The 4,890-nt window shown below is 36.9% G+C and overlaps 1 protein-coding gene and 1 long non-coding RNA gene across 5 annotated transcripts in view; one reads left to right on the top strand and one right to left on the bottom strand.

The window, feature by feature from the left end:
- Positions 1–4,890, top strand: part of LOC106870681 (centrosomal protein of 290 kDa) — a 364,606-nt gene that overhangs the window by 6,557 nt on the left and 353,159 nt on the right. The gene's annotated exons all lie outside the window — the stretch shown is intronic.
- The window catches only part of LOC128249619 (uncharacterized), a 67,366-nt gene continuing 63,562 nt past the window's right edge, over positions 1,087–4,890 (bottom strand). For both annotated transcript variants that reach the window (XR_008265735.1, XR_008265736.1), the window contains one exon: positions 1,087–1,938. This is a non-coding gene — a long non-coding RNA (uncharacterized LOC128249619). The remainder of the gene's footprint in view (positions 1,939–4,890) is intronic.

Genomic DNA, 4,890 nt, shown 5'->3' with positions numbered 1-4,890 from the left:
ATATATATATATATATATATATATAATACAATTCTATATTTAAGAAATGAGGAATTATTTACATTTGACGGATATTTGTCCTCATCTTGTTTATTGTTAACAACGTTTCGGCTGATATACCCTCCAGCCTTCATCAGGTGTCTTGGGGAAATTTCGAACCTGGGTTCTCATTCCTAAGGTATTTTTCGATGTTGTTGTGTTGAAACATAATAACATCATTGCAAAGCTAAAGATGGTTATTTAAATTACTCACACATATCTATCTGTCTGTCATTATATTTCATCATACTCAGTTACATTCTTTTTTGTTAAAAAAAAACAAAAAACTATTTTGTATTAATAATTCATTGGTCTCCATGTGGAACAGCAAGAATCTAATAACTTAGATATTCATTCTTGTTATGTTTTGGCAGATTTGAGCTTGAATATGCTGATTGCTGTTGTACTTCATGTTCAGAGGGTATCTTCTCTTAGATGATGAATGTTCATAATGTGATTCATTGTTGTCAGGGTCCTTTAAGATCCACATATCAGTTTCGCAGACATCGGCACACACCTGCAAATAATTTGCTTGCTGATTTCTATAAACAAGAGCCACTACTCTCATTTAGATTCATTAATTTGAAGTAGCTTTAACTAGAGCGGCTCCAATGATGTTGAAATATTATGGTGTCTCAAAGTTCTCATATGTCAATGAATTGTGTGTATGTTATGAATATACATTGTCTAATGAGAGAAAATGTTGTATCAAGAAGAAACATAATAGCAATCAGTATTATCATGTTTGAATTTGTCCCCGTTGGTTGAAGGGATCTTATTTTGCAAGTTACTTAGTGATCTCACTGGTGCTAGTGTCATGTAAAAAGCATCCAGTAAACTCTGTGAAGTGGTTAGTATTAAGAAGGGCACCCAGTCTTGGAAACCATGCCAAAGCAGACATCAGAGATTCATAAAGTCCTCTGGTTCACCAGTTCCTATTGAACTGTCTAACTATGCCAATGTGGAAAACAGATGTTAAATGTTGATGAGATGTATTATTGCTATTTTTATACTTAATAATTTATCACATTATGTCTTTTGGTCAGAATTGTTCATGGATATTACACCTAGAATATCCATGAACCAAAATGTAGGCATGGATAAGGCTTTTTTTTAATGGAAAACCAGCAGTTTTCCTGCAGCAAGTTTCCCCTTTTTATGTTACTGATAGTGTCTAGGGGAAGGGGAATACACCTTGGTACCAGTGTTGTCATAGACAAACTCAGAATATAAAGAGCCGGAAAGAATACTGTAAAATATTTTTGTCCACTAAAATACTTCCACTAAGCTGAGATGAATACCACATGTTATTTTGTCTGCCAATCTACTGCCCTTTATACATAAAGAAAACAAGGGGATTTAATTTGTATTAAGCCTTTTAGATTTTAAACCAGTCATATCCAGCTCAGATATTTTACTTGTTTTATGTTAGAACCAGCCAGATTTAGCCTCTTACACTTACTCTACAATGTCATTCTAAAAATAAACAATCACATCATTGAAATTTCAAAGCTATGTAATAATGCATGTTTAATTGAAAACAATGTGAATAAGTAAGCATTACATATGACAATTTGAATACTAAATGGTTAAATAGGGTTGTTCATGACTTTCACCAGCATACAAATAAATAGAATTAAAAAAAAAAAAAGATAAGGAAGCAAACAAGTACAAAAGTAAATCAATAAGCAAATGGTTATCAAAGCGGCGAGCAGGCAGAAACGTTAGCACGCCGGGTGAAGTGCTTAGCGGAATTTCATCTGTCTTTACATTCTGAGTTCAATTCCACCGAGGTCGACTTTACCTTTCATCCTTTTGGGGTTGATAAATTAAATAGCAGTTGCATACTGGGGTCAGTCTAATCGACTGGCTCCCTCCCCAAAATTTCATGCTTTGTGCCTAGAGCAGAAAAAGATAGAAAAGAATAAGCAAATGGTTATTTGGTTAAGAAGCAAATTTCTGAACAAAAATGCTATGCCTGCACCTATTTAGCTATTTATTTTTGAGTTCAGTCTTAATACACAATATATAGAGCAAATGTCTTCTACTGTAACCTCAGGCTTGCCAATATCTGTGCTAGTAACCATTGCACAAACTTCTATTAAAAGAATTCAATTTCATCCTGTGTGTACATCTATAAGGCTTCAGACTTGTTCAAACTGCATGGAATCATTTGGTAAGAGTTTTCTATTGTAGCCTTGGACTTACCAGTGCCTTGTGGGTAAAATTGCTAGACATAGTGTGTTCTATACAGGACCTGAATACATCTACATCTAACAACAAGACTCACACATCACTAGGTACAGAGATGGCAATTCTTAACTCCATGATACCCTTTCCTATTACATGTAATGTGATTCAATATAGCTGTCTATACATCATAGATGTAACATTTTCCACCTACCAAATTGGTAGGTGGGAACCATATGGGAAGCTGACATAAATGAAGTTGTGTATGTGTTTTTCACCACTTGACAATCATTGTTGGTTTGTTTACTTCCCCATAATTTAGTACTTCATCAAAAAAAGAGACACATAGATAGCTACCAGATTTAAAAGATAAGTACTGCAGTAGATTTGATCAACTAAAAACACCCATCAAGGCAGTGCTCCAGCATGGGCACAGTTCTGCAACTGGAACAAGTAAACGAATAAAAGAATAACTTGAATAAATACTTTGGATCTCTTGGCAACATAGCTTCTGGCATAGCTTCATATATATATATTTTGTTATCATGTCCCTTGATGTAGATTATTAAGATTTCACTATTTATGTATATAGCGCCATTCTAAAAGGGTTTTCAGACATTGCACTCGACTATCTGGGATTTCACACATTTTTCTGAAACCAAAAGGAAATATTCTAGCCCCAAGTCCTCACCTCTCCCTGCTTTTCCTACATAACTTCTTTAAATAAAGATGAGAAATTGATAAGATATAAAACATTGCTTCAAATATGATTAAAGTAATTTTTCATTCCAGATTCCAAATGTGTGTGTGTATGTGTGTGTGTGTGTGTGTGTGTGCCTATGTATTTAGATGTATATGTACATATATATATATTCTTCATACAGCTTGCACTGTGGGACATTACTTTTATCAGCTGTTGATCACAATAATTTCAGTAACTTTCAATAGTATTGCTCCCTCCAGCAATGTTGAATATATGTGTGTGTGGGTGTGTGTGTGTGCGCGTGTGTGTGTACATATGTACGTGTGCGTGTGTGTCTGCACAGGCACGTGTGGTTGTGTGTGTGTTTTAACATATGTTCTGATGTAGATATGTAAATGGGAAAGAGGAAAAGGACCATGTTCCCAGCTGAGAAATGCATGCATACATGCACACACGCACACACATGCCCCCCCCCCAAATAACTGCACATAAAATAGAACAAAATCCATGGAAATTCTAAAATAAATATTAATGAAGTCTTAAGCAAATGTTGGATCCTATGCATGCTTGCTCAAGCATAAAGAAATAGCAGCCAAATCTTCCTACTGTTTTATACACTATCTAGATAAAATACAGTTTAGTAATGGCTGAAACACCTTTCTTCATAAGCAGTGTTCCTCCAATTTTTTGCAATTTCAATATGCACAAATTTTGTCTTTCTTTGCAAAGTATGTTCACAGCTGTGCTAGTAACCATTGCACAAACTCCTATTAAAAGAATCCAATTTCATCTTATGTGTACATCTGTAAGGCTTCAGACTTGTTCAAACTGTGTGGAATCATTTGGTAAGAGTTTTTCTATTATAGCCTTGGACTTACCAGTGCCTTGTGGGTAAAATTGCTAGACAAAGTGAGTTCTATACAGGACCTGAACACATCTCCCACACCTAACAACAAGACTGTCACACATCACTAGGTACAGAGATGGCAGTTTTTAACTCCTTCATGATACCCTTTCCTATTACATGTGATGTGATTCAATATAGCTGTCTATACATTATAGATGTAATGCATTCAGAGTTCCTTTCCATGATGCCCATCCTTAACAACTGGACTCTTACCTATTGGTAAAATTATTTTATATTGTGAACCAGTAATGGAGCCTCTTCAGAGTTGCACATCCTGCTAAAAACAGTATGTAAATCTACCTCAACTCTCACATATATTGCATTGAAAAAAGAAAGACAATGTATCCTAAATCACACTGCCTGAATATAAAACGAGATGAACATGACTTCAACCATAGATCTACCCAGGATGAGGTGGTGAAGCATGACCTTCAAACTTTAGGCCTCACCGAGGCAATGACTAGTGACCGAGACTTTTGGAAATGTGCTGTGCTTGAAAAGACCCGGCAAGCCAAGTGAGACCATAACCCGTGGCCTATTCCAAGGGTGTAACCAGCCCATTTAGGCATACCTTTCCTTCATTGGACACGAAACTCTGCTTGCGAAGACCTGTTGAGGCAAGTGAAATCGAAATCAAATTCGATGACTGGCATCTGTGCTAGTGGAGCGCTAAGAGCACCATCCAAGTGTGATCATTGCCAGAGGAGCTGACTGGCTTCCGTGATCGCTACCAGCGTGATCGAATGTAATCATTACCTGCATCGCCTCACTGGCACATGAAAAAGTATTCAAGCAAGGTCATTGCTGAATATTCAAGCAAGGTCACCTCACTGGCTCCTGTGCAGGTGGCACACAGAAAACACCATTTCAGCATGGCCGTTGCCAGTACTGCCTGACTAGCCCTAGTGTTGGTGGCACGTAAAAGCACCCACTACACTCTCAGAGTGGTTAGCTTTAGGAAGGGCATCCAGCTGTAAAAACTCTGCCAGATCAGATCGGAGCCTGGTGCAGCCATCTGGTTTGCCATTCCTCAGTCAAATCGTCCAACCCA

The sequence above is a fragment of the Octopus bimaculoides genome, chromosome 16 (genome assembly GCF_001194135.2).
Source record: "Octopus bimaculoides isolate UCB-OBI-ISO-001 chromosome 16, ASM119413v2, whole genome shotgun sequence".
NCBI lineage: Eukaryota > Metazoa > Mollusca > Cephalopoda > Octopoda > Octopodidae > Octopus > Octopus bimaculoides.
The sequence above is the reverse complement of the archived record's forward strand: the minus strand, read 5'-3'. Positions and strand labels throughout refer to the sequence as shown.